Source organism: Telmatherina bonti, assembly GCF_933228915.1.
Source record: "Telmatherina bonti genome assembly, chromosome: 15".
In the NCBI taxonomy this organism is placed as follows: domain Eukaryota; kingdom Metazoa; phylum Chordata; class Actinopteri; order Atheriniformes; family Telmatherinidae; genus Telmatherina; species Telmatherina bonti.
The window spans coordinates 11,742,634-11,757,212 of NC_136613.1; positions in this window are offsets into that span (position 1 = coordinate 11,742,634).

Consider the following 14,579-nt stretch of genomic DNA (forward strand, 5'->3'; position numbering starts at 1 on the left):
CCCCGCCTCCAGGCCTGGCTCCAGAGGGGGGTCCCGGTAACCCGCGTCCGGGCAAGGGAACATTCATGCCCAGGTTGGTCGTCATCATAGGGGTCTATGAGCCGTGCTTGGTCTGGTCCCTCCCCTAGACACCTGTTTGCCATGGGTGACCCTACCAGGGGCATAAAGCCCCCGACAACATAGCTGCTAGGATCTTCGGGACGCACAAACCCCTCCACCACGATAAGGTGACGGCTCAGGGAGAGGCTGCTGCTCTGCTGTGATAAAATCCTGATTTTAAAACAAGATCACCCTTTCACATAAATAAAAACAAAAACAAATACCACATCTTTGCTGGGATTTGGTTGATGTTTTAACATGCGGTCATCTTCTTGAGAGAAAATCAGAAGTGACAGAATGTCTGAAATGTTTTCTCGTCCATCACCTTCTAACACACCACAAGGACAACACTGTTCATGTGCAGCACACAGGCGAAGCTCCTGCTCCTCTCTGCAGCTGACCCAGCACAGAGGAAGCAGATAGAGGTATTCCTGAACTAGGAGAGTGATATCACCCTTCCAGGACAGTATTTGGGATGTTTGTTCCACAACTAAAACATTTTTATATCTAATCTGACTTTTGTAGAGCTTGTAGTGATAGATTACTCGTCCACTTTATTGTTCCACTCTAAACAGATAAATTTTGTTGTCAGATTCTGCACATGCAGTACTTTATGCAGTTCAAACAGCCAAGCAATGGCCTTGTAGATAATGTATTCTGCTTTTAGAGTTAGGGAAGACACTATGACTAATTTTAATAATATAGATCATAAAACAAACATGCCACTTTCAGAGATTGTAACATAAATACTTTCTCGATCGTATAAGTGATCCTTCTTCTTCCCTGGTCACATGGTTTCAATCTTCAAGTCTTTAATAGTAGGTTGTTTATTTTTACGATCAACAGCAGTGAAATATTTTCCTCTTTTATTCACTTTTTTAATGGCGTCTGTGACCTAGCGAGTAAATAAAACCTGGCAGAGCATCCTTATCTCTTTCAGCTAAAAGGCTGTTAGGAGAGAAAAGAAATTCCTTGAAGTGGTGGATGAATGATTTTTCTGTTTGAATGTCTGCCTTCATCGTCAATCTCTATTTCTTTTCAACATCCACCTTCACCCTCACCGAACCTACTGTCTCTATTGATTCTCAGTGATGAGGTGACTCACGCAGCCATCTGCTGCCCCGCAAATCCTCTCCTGCCTTATTACCCTCATTCTTGTATTAACACTTGGGACGGCATTGATACCCATATCTGCCTTATCAGTCTCTGCTTATCTCTCAGTTCAGTAACCTGAAGTGCTCTTCCTCCTCCTTCTCCTCCTCCTCTGTGGACTTTTATCAGATATTCCTCTTACATTCCTTTTTTACGTCCTGAGCTGAATTCATCGCTGAGAGTGTTGTTTCCCCTCATTTCATCTGATGGATTTTTTTCCCCCTCTCTTCATCTACCAAGGCTGTTTTCTCCCGGGAGACAGATTGTAGGAATGAGGTCAGACACTGAGTGTGTGTGCGTGTGTCAGTGAGTGTATGAGCATATGGATATGAATGTGGGCAGATTGTTGATGTGTTGTTTATGTAGGTGTTGGAGTTGCTGATGTCATAATGATCCCCTGCCGAAACAACATCAGACACAGGAAAACACCCTGGGGGCAGGTCCATAGGTGTGTGTGTGTGTGTGCAAGTGTGTGTCTGCCTTCTGCTGAACCTGACTTCTGTCATATTGCATAGCTGTTCAGGAAAAGTCTGCCAGCAATAGTTGTTATCCGTTCACTTAATACTTTTTTTTCCCCCTCAGTTGCTTTCCTCAGGCGATCATAACACGTTCAAGGTATCAGCTACACAACCTTACACTGTTAAATCTCTTTTGGTTTTTCTAGAGGCCAGATATTTCTCTAATTAACTTCTAGAAATTATGTGTAACTTAAGGAGAAATTTGATCAGTAAAACTTAAGACCTGAGAATTAATGAACACCTTCAAATTCTAGGCCTTTGCATGCGTACATCCAAAACAAAACATGGATATTATTTCTTTACATCTGCCCTCTAATTTCAACACATTATTCCTCCAATTTTTATCCATAAGCATCGAACAAAACATCTGTAGTAAAAAGAATGAAAGAATAAGAGTTTCATTGTAGGCTATAGTCTGCCATCCTCATTTGGTCTTCTTAAGGAAGATACCCAAGAGAGACCAGGCAGGACCTGCATGCAGTCCAAATATTTGCAACTGTGCAAACTGAAAGTGCAGAGTATGCATGTGTCTGGATCTGTCTCCACTGAAAAAAATAACTCTCACACAGAGAAGACTGACATAGATGCTTTTTTTAGATTGGGATTTTGCATGAGAATCACAGGCATCCTTACATTGACAATCGACCTCAGACTGATCACATTTACATGCATTAAAGCATCCATGCAGCGGTTGTTTGTATTGAACCATTTGCAGAGTTCTGATAGAAAATGAACACAGAAACCAATTACCTGCATTGTAAATATGACCAGTCTACACTGTAGAAAATGTATTTATTTAAACAAAGAAGCACTTATTTAAACACCAGGTTAGAATTAAGCTGAGACAGGGAAGTCGTCTTAGGTACAATGTTGCTGAAGTGAAATGTTAAATTGATAGTTATTCCTTAAACATATGAACTTCTTCCTGCTTAATCATCTGTTTGAGAAATGATTAACTATGTTGGGAAATATGAGGTTCTTGGGTGAAAAGTTTAAAATTAGGACTGAGTTCATGAAAACTGTTGGATAATAGTTAGATTTTCAAAGTTATTATAAAGTATTTAATAACCCAGAAAGGCATTTTATGTGGTTTTGTTTCATAAGCAGGTTGATTACTGGGGATCGGTTATGAGGTTTAAATGAAAAGGCTGAACTGAATCAGGCACTTTCTATTCAAACTTCACTGAACAAGACATCTTTATCTCTTCTGAAAAATAAATGATGTAATGTGAGGAAAGTTGAAGGACAAACAAATATTGGACTGTTTGTGAGCTGTGGCTGTAAGATGCTTTAATAAACAAATAATAAGTGTTACTTTGATTTGAAACCGTACATCAGAGCCCAGCTTCAGGCAAGCAGCCTCATCCTGAAAACAGTAAGTCATTATTTTTCTGACACATAAATACCAGCAGTATGTTTCTGTTCCCCCTGCCCCCCACTGCAAAGAGCAAAATGTAGATGTTACTCATCATATTACGTTCTGTCTGTATTTGTTAGTGTATGTTGCTCATTTCTGCCTCTTTTTATAGCAGAGATGGGCAGAAATGTTTCATTTCTCTTCCTCATAGATACATTACTCAGTCAAAGCTTCATCAAATGCTCATCTAACATCCTGTTTGAAGATTACAACTTGAAACTGTCTCATGGGAGTCATAATCACTGCAGTACAGCAACGATGTGACCATTTAAAAAGATATACAGCTGTTTGATAAGCTATCTGTGAGGTGTGTGTTATGGATGCAGCCACCCAGCTGAGTGGGATCCATAATATTCCATCAGTCAATAGGAGAGGGTTGGATGTGGCGCAACAGAAAGCCACTCTGATGACTGGCTGACGAACACATGCTTAGTTATTGAGATTACAGCTCATGATGTGGAGGCTTGTTGTTCTCTGTGATCAGGGGGTAATTACATGGTTCGCTGGTTTATCAATTAAACATGAGGCACTGACACGCTGACTTTGATCCATTCTAATACTGATGAAAGATATTGTGCCATAACAACTTCCCTAAAAGCAGTCATCAAAACAGTTGCAGATGTTTTACGGTGTTAAACACGTAATCATTTAACAGATTTGATCTTTTTGCTCCTCTGTAGGAAAATGCACCAGTTTCTTTACAAAAGTCTGCAGAACAAAGTTGCTTGCATGAAAATTGTAGTAAAGTTTGCAAGACTAATGTTAAGTGATATTTTGCATTGTTTTACACTGAACTGAAAAAAACTGAAAAGGTATATTCTTGGAAGGAAAGGGGAGTGTGAGAGCAAACAGGCAGGAAATCCAATACAAAAAATGAGCCATAAAGCAAATCTGAAAAATGCTCCATCCAGAATAACAAGCACATCAAACATAATAACCTATACTTCTCAGTGGGATATCAGACATTGCTTGTATCACTTCAAAGCGCCTGTCTTTTCACAGCATTTTATCTTTATTATGAGGCCCCATATCATATGATAGCTCCGGTCATCATTTGCATGAATTGGCTCCTTTGAACCGTCTCTCCTCAGCTGAAGACTCCCTCTTTTGTCCTCTTTGAATATGTGCGCTTGTGCTGCACCGTTCATGGAAAACCTCATGCAAAAGAAGTGGAGTGTTTGCTCTGAGGTCATCATCTGCTTGTATTATTCATCTGCAACATTTCCACCTCCTACCACATGAAACATGAATGAGACCAAAGATGACCTGGAACCACAGGGAAAGAGGACAAAACAGTTCAGGTTGATTTATGGTTGCTCTTTAGTGCCAAACAGTGTTGTTTTGAAGTGTTAAAAGCTTAAAATTGACTGATTAAGTAAAAAAATTTATTGGGTGAATAAATTGGAATGTGTTGTTTTTACCAGCAAATATTTGGAAACTGACTTTCCTATTTTATAATTAAAATACTGTCTGATCTGTGAAGGTAGAAACAAATCAGTAAAATAGAAATGTTATACTTTTTGGGCGTTACTTCCAGCTCTTAAAGACGTATTCCATAACTTTTTTACCTTAAAGCTCTGCGTCCTGGACTTCTTTGATGACACACAGATATCTATTATGTGCATTTCTCGAGCCGCTGCTGCCCAGTAGTATCCTGAGGCTGAGAAACTGCATTATAGGAATTACAAAAGATCTTACAAGAGTCATCATAAGATCAACTTTTGCTGGATAGAGAGAGCTAGCAGGTCAGGTAGGATGAAAGATGGATGCCGAATTAGCCGTCGAGGGGGTGCGTGTGACGGGAAAAATGGCTCTGTGGTGTGTCTTTAAGAGTCTAGTTGGTTTTACCAAAGTTTCTAAAATCCATACTTTATAAACATTTTAGTTGTTTTGAATCTCCTTCTCTTTTTCATTCCCCATTTGCAAATAGAGACTAAACATTGGCACTGCTTGAACCTTTCGGTTACTTTGCTGGTGACTTTGCTGGTCTGTCATTTGGAGATTGTTGCTATTGGTCTTTTTCATGGATTGGATGCAAAATAGCATATAAAAAAATGCATGTTATTGTTAAAAAAAATATATATGTAGTGTGATATATATATAAGTGTTAAAAAATACACACACGCACACACATATATATATATATATATATATATATATATATATATATATAGAGAGAGAGAGAGAGAGAGAGAGAGAGAGAGAGAGAGAGAGAGAGAGAGAGAGAGAGAGAGAGAGAGAGAGAGAGAGAGAGAGAGAGAGAGAATGAACCCCGAGAAATGTTCTGGGTACCACACAAACCGTCTGACTTCTGGACAGATTAAAGTCATTTTAATATGTTTATTTAGCGCAAGGCAAACAACTAAATGCTGATATTAAAAACTGTGAACTGCTTAAACAACTTATAATTCCGTTTTAAAGTTTTGAAAGCTATTAAGTATGACACATTGTGTGTTATGCTGGGCTCCATTTAGTTTCAGTAAGAAATTAAAGTGAGATTTAGGAAGAACTGGCCATAAATTAAGGCTGAGCGGATGCCAAAACGCAGTGCAGTGACTTATTATGAAGTATGACTTTACATCTTTGGAAAACAATTACAGCTGCAGTCAGATTCTCAGCCTGGCAGTGGGCCAGATAAATAAATGGATAAGAGAATTTAATGTGCAAAAATGTTCTCTTTTTCAAATTGACTTCATTGTTATGTGACAAAAGATTTTATTTATTTCAGAGTTTTTTCTGTGACTTCTGAATCCAGGAATATGACTGTGCACTGCTGTAGTATGAAAGAGAAAGATACTTTTCTCTTTTCTGTCACTGTTGCAGCTTTTTAAGAAAACCTTCCTGCTGCTGAGCACACAGCCAGCAGTGTACAATAACAATAAGGCCATTTTATTTTTACCTCTGCAGCTCAAAATAACAGTCTTCAGATTCCCGCCGAGCTGAGCTGGAAGTCGCTGCTGTAAAGCTTCTACTGTACAACTCTCTTCTTCTCCACAGAGACTTGTGGAAGTTATCACACGTGTTGCAATCATGCTACTTCATTAACGCAGTCTTCCACACATTCATCTTTGATGTTGCATGTGCTCCAAGTCTCGCACCCCCCTCACACCGTGGCTTCCCCTCCCTCTGATGAGACCCGTATTGTAGGTGTTGCTGACAGTGCCCCGGGTGGTGCCTCATTAACCCACATTTCTCCTGCTGATGGGAAGCTGGGAGTGGATGGGTGGGGGGTCGTTGCTATTCATTGAAATGTGTCTGAGACGAGAATGTGGGAATATTTTATACCTTTGAAGAAACTCTTAAGCAGTGAGATGCATGTACAAATGCTGGGAGCTATTCATTTTTTATTTTTTTTTACAACCTTTTCTTTTTCATTTCCATAACCTAATTTACTGTGTGTTACAACTGACATCAGGCTAATCCAGCCGTAATGTTGCATTTGTTCCTGGTTTCAGTTGAGAAATAAAAAAGGTAAAAGCATAATTTCCAGTGTTGCATTTTCTAAATGTGGTGAGAATATGGATGCTGTAACAAGTTTAGCTACACTAAGTCCCCAAAAGGTTTGAATTTGACAGATATAAACAATTAACACAATGCATAAAAGTACTGATTAATTCTCAGTTTCTTGTGTGTATTATAATATTACATGAAATTATGATATATTGTACTATTATAACTCTACTAAACTGAAATAGATTAAGTCCGTGTCATTATTGACTGCCATAATTTGGTGTTCTCTTTTCCATTAGTGCCTACAGAATGTGTTGTCGAACTAATTCATTCTTTTCAAAAAGTTCCTTTAAAGTTCTGACTTTGAGCTCAGAGGGGCCTCATCCCTCACCAAAAACAACAACAACAAAAAAAAACTTTGCCACCACAGGTGCAGATAACAGTAGCTAACAGTGTGGTTGTCCTCGCCCCATTAGTGCAGTATTGTTAATATGTTTTAATGAAGTTAGCTATTAGCTCTTGCTAGCAATGCCAGTTGATAACAATGAACCATGTGCTATTCAGTTTAAAAGTAATATTTCCAGATAAAGATTCGGAGGAATTCAGTGTACAGTACGTCTAATGAGTACCAAACCAATACAGATGCAAATGGAGATGAATAATTTATTAAATGTGTCGCTCCACAGACATAAGGAGCAGCCATATTGTATTTTGAGTACAGGGTTGGCGAGGTTCCCCCTGCTTTTTGATTTAAAAGCTAACTTATGGCCATCGAGGACTTCAAAACATAGTTTAAGTCGATGCTTTAAACTAAACTTCTTATTTGAAATTTTAAAAAAAAAAAAACAGTTTACATGGAAGATGCAGCCAATAAAGCTGTATGTTTACTGATTTTAGCCTGGAGTGAGTAGCTTGTTGCAAAAACAAGGACAGATTTGCAGTTCTCTTCTTTTTTATGCCTGTAGATTTTTATTTAATTGTTCATTTGTATCAAGATACAGATTTACATCCAACTGTTGACTGAAATAACACTGGAGGTGATTTATCAAACTGAGCAGAATTTCCTTTAGAGCTTTTACAGCCTTTACAACTGGAGGTCAAAGGGCAAGCAACCTAAATTTTGTCTATGAAATGAAGAGTTTACCAACATTTTTTTTTTTTTTTAACTCAGTCATTCAGACCTAGACAGGAACAGACATAGGATGTGGTTTCATTTAAGCTTTTCCTCTGTTGTATTTAGAGCTGCAAACACTTTGAATCTGCTTGTCAACACATCTCCTTAAAGATGCAGTGTTCTTGTTTATTCTGTGGGTAGCATATTGCATACTATGTGCATGTCCAGTCTCAGTGTTATCATCACCTTATTTTTGCAGGGCTACCCTGATGGCTGAAACTGAGCTTATGATACTGGTGAACTTGTTCCAGAAAATAAAGTAAATTTTTTTTTGTTATGCTGTGCATCTAGCTGCCCCACCCATTTCTGAGAGTTGAGGTATTTATTCCTCTTCATATCAGGAGTTTTTTTTCTTGAGTTTATCTTTTGCAAAAAAGAAAGATTTTGATTTGTTGTTGTGAATCTACGCATCTTGTGTTTGTATATTTGGACCAACATTTCCAAGACCCCAGTGTGCAAGACAATTCTAGCTGCACAGACAAACTACAGAAATGTGTTGCAGTAGGTGCTCTTTAAACATTTTAAATAGGAAATTACTTTTAATGCACTGTCTTCATGGTTTAATATGGGTACAGACTGTGAGTGGACATTTAACATTTGGCTACTTCTAAACTCTTCCATCTTGTGTCAAGCTTTGTCACAGTACTTCCCCTGACTGCCTTACACTCACAGCTCCCCCGGTCACTGTATAACTCATTGTTGTAGCTGGTGGTTGTTATTGTGGCTTAAGGGGGCAATAAAAAAGAAACCAGTCAGCCATATTTCAGTGTCTGCTGGTGGCCGATGTCTGCAGACCCTTCATTGTTCAAAGTGAAATATCACAGCATCCGTCAGGATCAGGGTGTTGTTGAGTTGAGGATTCATGCTGGCACACTGTGAGCAGACAGCAGTCTGCTGTTTTCTGCCATGCACTGAGGAGCAAGCACCGCCTGTCTATGCACTCAAGCACATTTACACACCCACACATTTGTATTACTACCATAAGGCATTGCTTTGGCATAAAAAAGAGTACTTTTTCCTGTGGATCCTAGTCTCAGCAGCAATGCAAAATATGCCAAAATGTCATATCTGATGTGAAACAGTGAGAAAGAAAATGACAATAAACAAATATGGATTCTATTGTTTGTGAAAGATGTCTTCTGAACTGTATCACCACAAAAGAACCACCAATAACTATAAATGTCTGAATCTCTGCTTTCCATCAGCCTCGCTCAAACTAAGATGAGAATTTTACATTTTTAGAGTAAGCCAATGGAGAAAATGTTAAAAAAAAAAAAGATCACTTTTCAAGTTGCAAAGCCACTGGTGCGTGTGGACTGAGGTCCAAATAGTAGGAAATGGAACACATTTGAATGTATTAGTCTCAGCTCGTCTCCCAGTGTCCTCTCCATCCTTAGCCTCACAGTGCGAGCTGGCAAGTCTGTCACATTCCTGCTGTTCCCTCCAGCTGTGCTAACGTTAGCCTGCTTCTAACTGGCTCACATCACAGAGCTTCACACTCTGAAACCTGCTGAGCCTCTGCACATTTTTGGCGGGAGGTGACCATATCCATGCCATTTTGGTTTTAATGGTGTTTACGTTTGTTTTCCCCAGTCCACCTGACATATTGCAGCTATAACTAATTCTCAGTCTTGTTTACAGACAGTTTAATTTACACTTTAATTGCTGGAATTTAACTTCCCTGAATTTTATTGTACCACAGCAGCATTACTTGTGTACTTCCAGATCATTTCATTGATGTTACATCATATATGCACCAGATTCTCAAGTTTAAGTGTTACTTTCTGCCAAGCACCGTCCTCTGACTGGCAGGCTTTTCTGCTCTTCACTAACAAAAAATAGTTCATTTCCAGTCTGTGGCGGCATGGAAATACCAGTTGTTGCAGAATCTCATCTTCATTTATCTCCACATTGAGTTTGCCTCCTGTGATGACAAGCTTTGCTCTTCCATTGAGGGAGATGCCACAACACACCATCACACAGTCTTCACCAAAAGCTGTTATCCTATCAATGGAGCAGCCTGCATAATGTTCTGTGCAAATTTTCCACCCAACTGACTGGTGTAGCAATGTGCTGTCAGTCAGGGAATACCAGAATAAGCTGTTTGGCATTGGCAGACAAGATTTGATTAGTTTTCATGGTTCCAGCCCCCAAAGTCAACTCTGCTCAGCCCATAGTTGTATCTTTAGAACCATTTAAAAAGATAATTAAACATTATAAGACTTATTAATAAGAGGCCTTATTATAACAAAGACAAAACACATTTCCTAATGACTTGTATTCAGTTTATTTTATGTAATAAATCTGTGTAAAATCTAAGCGTCTAAACTTTTAAGTTTTTGTGATTTCAGACGCTTTTTGTAGCTAAAGTCATTATTTTAACCTTATTTTCAATACTAATTTGAAAATGTGACATGATCACAGAGATGTAATGTTTCGATATGACCAGGTGTAGTTAGATCAGAACTGGAGACAGTATGGATTTAGGATACTGTGTGCTGTTTTTCACTTGCTGGACTGCTTTTCATCAGCTGCATCAACTTTTTCTTTTTTTCGTATTTTATGGATGCAGGAAGCATTTCATGACAGCAACAAGACTGTATCAACACATAAATAGAAATGAGATGACGGCATTTTCAAAAATACGAGTATTTGTGTGTTTTCAGACATTTGAGGTTGAGAGATTTCCAGGTGGTCTCGCGCACACAAACATAGACGTAGAGCAAACCAGACAGGCGTACATGTAAAGCTGTATGTCTGCAGGGAACAGTGAATGTGTCAAAAACCATGGAGCACATTATTATCACCTCCTCTGCTACCGCGCAGGATGTGAAAGACATCCAGTCTACATCACACATTCAGAGATCAGTAATAAGACAGCGTGCGCAGTCTGCTCAGAAACACTTCTGCATAGTTAAGGAGGTTCAAAGGCAGGAGAGGATGGATGAAACCGGCCGGAACGACAAGGCTCAGCGATTTAAATGCTTGCTTGGATAAAAGAGAAGAAATAAATAAATAAGTGGGTCCCATCAGTCAGTGGCGATAACCAGTTTCTCATTCCCTCCCTGCAAAGCCTATCAGTTTCACTGGGATTGTCAGAGTGAGGTTGTTCTGTGAGCTTGAAGACAAAGAGAAAAAGGACCAGTGTCTCCCACAATGCAAAGCCTAAAATAAAGAACTGAGAGGGTTTTTTTTGTTGTTGTTGATGTTGTTTGAATCAACAGAGTTGGTGACAAATAAAATGTGACACAAGTTAGTTGGATCTTGTGTGTTGGGGAGGATTAGAAGTGTGCATGGGAGAAGAAGGAGGATGTACTGGAGACCCTGTCAATCATCCAGCACTCCTGGGATGGAGGAGAGGGAAGATGGAAGGTTTGTTTCTAAGTGACAGCTACTTGTCTAAGCGTTTGGAAGATGCTGGCGCAGCTCTCTCCATCCCTGGATCCCACAGGGGGGGAAGGGAGTGGCATAAATCATGTGATCTCAGCTTTGAATGGCAGTATTTGGTTGCTTTTCTCGTCGTGTGGCTGAAGGATGTTAAAAAGTTGAATGTTAAGTTTAGTAGAAGAGCCAGTTTGTAAAAAGGTAAAATGCTTTTTTGTTATGTTTTCTTTTTTAATTTATTTATTTGCGCATGTGAACAAAGTATTTCCTTGTGGAATCTTGTTTCTGAGTTGGGGTCGTGAGTTGTTGCTGCAGTGCATGCTTTAGTGTCTTTTGTTTCAGGACCGCTGTCCCAGATTGCATTCATGTGTATGTGCAGTTATGTCTGGAATCTATGTCATTTACTTCCCAGCTTTTATTCATCTTTACTGTCTAGAAAAGTGTCCTAGTCTAATGCATTTTGATATGCGGACATTAGTAATCCAAACTGATTTTCTTATTATCTCCACCAAGAAAGTGGTGAAGGAAATGTTTGTTTCTTTTTGGTGTTTATTGGTCTGTCTGTCTGCAACTTTTCACAAAAGCAACTTGACAAATTTTCTTCATTTTTTTGACTTTTTTTGGAGAATTGGTTTCAGTCCAACTCTGAATCTATTGGATTTTGGGAGCTTTCCAGATCACCATTTGGATACGGGAATTTTTTGGAGGATTCGTTGTCATTCTCAGCAGGTTTTACTAGATAAGAGAGATGGATCTGAATCCCAGCAAAATTCTGGATACCATGATTCATAATGTGAATACCTAAAGTGTATATGTATAAAACGAATGTAGGACAATAACACAGGGTAGAAATATCAATGCGAGTGGAATGAGCTGCTTGATGGAGGTCTGCGCTCTCCAAGCGCTTTTCTATTTGTTTTTTGTTTTTTCTAGTTTAGGTTGTTTAAGTTTTTCCAGTTTGAGTTGTAAAGAAAATCATTTTGACCACAATACGGCACACTTTTGTTGGATATATTACTTCTGACCAGATTTATGAATTTTAGATAGGTGTTTTGCAACTGTTTGTCTCAAAAGGAGTTGATAAATGAAATTAAATTCACAGAGTCACAGTTTTAAAAAACTACTTTTTCCATAAATTCTTTTATTTGTCTGGCGATGTGATGGTAGGGGTTCTTCTGGAGAATTAATCAACTTGAAAATTACACTTTAAATTAAATTAATTTGTTTACAAATATCAGAAACAAATTTTTAATGTACTGTTTAAATTAATTTGCTCCTTTTTTCATTCATAACAGTGTATTTTTGTTTTTGGGGGTGTTTTGCCCAAAGTGATGCCCAGACCAGGAGGTGCCTGGCTTGCTAATGGGTTCAGTAATTTCTGCTTAGATGATCAAATGCAGTTTTCTTCCAGTATTTAAAACATTCCTTTTCCATTAATGGCCATATTTTGTTAATTTTGTATTGTAAGGATTGGTATTTGAGCTTTGCTACTTGCACATGTCTTTCAGCAGTTGTACAAGTGTTTGATGAATCTTAAATTTGTCTCCCAATTTTTTTTTTTTTTCAAATTTCCTAATGTGTTTATTAAACATATATTTGTTTTCAAAAGGTAAATACATTTTCTAAATTTAATTTTCTTTGTAACCTAAAGTTTTAAATCTCAAAAATCACTTTTTACCTGTCAGGGGAAATACATTGCCAAAATATTTATAAAAAGTTCCCATACGTTGGTATTCTTTCAGATCTCTGTCCCCAAAAAAAACAAGAAACGCACACATCCACAGATGCTGTAACGGAGCTTTTGCTGTGATGAGTGTAATCCAGTATCATTGTCTCTCCTGACAGAAACACTAATTATGTAATTGACTCAACATCTAATTCAATCAGAAAGAGGAGGACATGGTTTGTTTTACAGTATCAGGATACATCTGCTATTTAAGCCTCAAGACTCTGTTGCTCATTGTGCCTTTCTTCTTGTCCAGCAGAGTTAAAAGCCCATGGCAGCTTAATCATCTTCGCTGTGATAGCTTGATATCAAACACAGAAATGGCAGCTCATTGACTGAAGCACTTTTTCCACTCTTTTCTCTCTCATTTCTTGTAGCTCAGAGCAACTTCTCTCTGGCTTGGTGGAAGCTCCAGACAGATTGGAGTACTGAGACACTGAGAAAAGGAAGTTTGGCACTCTGGGATCTGAGTCAATGATTCGCTGGATAATACAAGACGAACAAAGGCTTGATTAAAATGGGGTAAGTTTAGAAGATCAGACAGCGCATTGCCTGCAGCTACAGGAACTGCCGACTGCAACAGGAGGATTTGCCTACAAACATGATCCCTGCAACATGATGCACATTGTTAGGTTACCTGTGGCCAGTTTGTCAGGAAAACTATTCACATGCTGGATAACACACTGATCTGTCTAAGAAATATGCATTATCAAATTGCACAGTATCACAACAAACCCTTTAGGAAAATTGTAGATGAAATCCGGCTTTTCTTTTTCCTTTTTAAAAAAATTTTTTTTTTTTAGACAAAACAAAACTTTATTTATTTAAATAAACTTATTTATTTGTTGTTATTGTTATTATTATGATTATTATTAATAATCATAATAATAATAATAATATTAATAATAATAATAATAACAATAACATTATTAATAATTATAATAATAACAATAATAATAATAATAATAATAATAATAATAATAATAATAAATGCATGGAAGCATTTCACGTCAAGCATTCTTCATATTTGCTCTCTAAAAATAAAAGAATAAGCAAAACATATTCCTTGTGATTAAAACTACAACATTTTAAACATGGTTTTATTAAGTTACACTTTAAGGTGGCATGCTGTATAATGATCCATTCCCACAAATCAATACTATTTCCTGAGGTTTTAGCTCTTTCTACGATTTGTTAAAGAAAATTATCAGTCACTGCAAATTTACCTTTACCAAATGATAGACCAGGACGTTAAATGGTTATTAAAATATCTGTCATGCTTTCATTAATATCCCACATGGTTACTGTGGAATATCTCTTCTCTCGGCCATTGCTTTACACCTCTGATTGGATGAGTGGAATTAAGAGAGCAGAGTGAGACTTTTGATCCCATCCTAACCAAACTGACAGAAAACTACTTTCCTTGTATCCATTTTGTCCAGACACAGTTGGTACTAACCTTTCATTGAGGTCCAATCATGCTTTGGAAAAGTAACACAAAGCAGATCTCTCTGTGTTTGTAGGGACACATAAAGCAAAGCGCTCCAGGTCATGTGATCCCATGAGGCCGACCGTCCCTGCAAAATTACAATGACAATTTCTGAATAGGGCAGCCCCCATGGAGCACCAACACGCCTCAAGCAGTGTATATAAAATCAC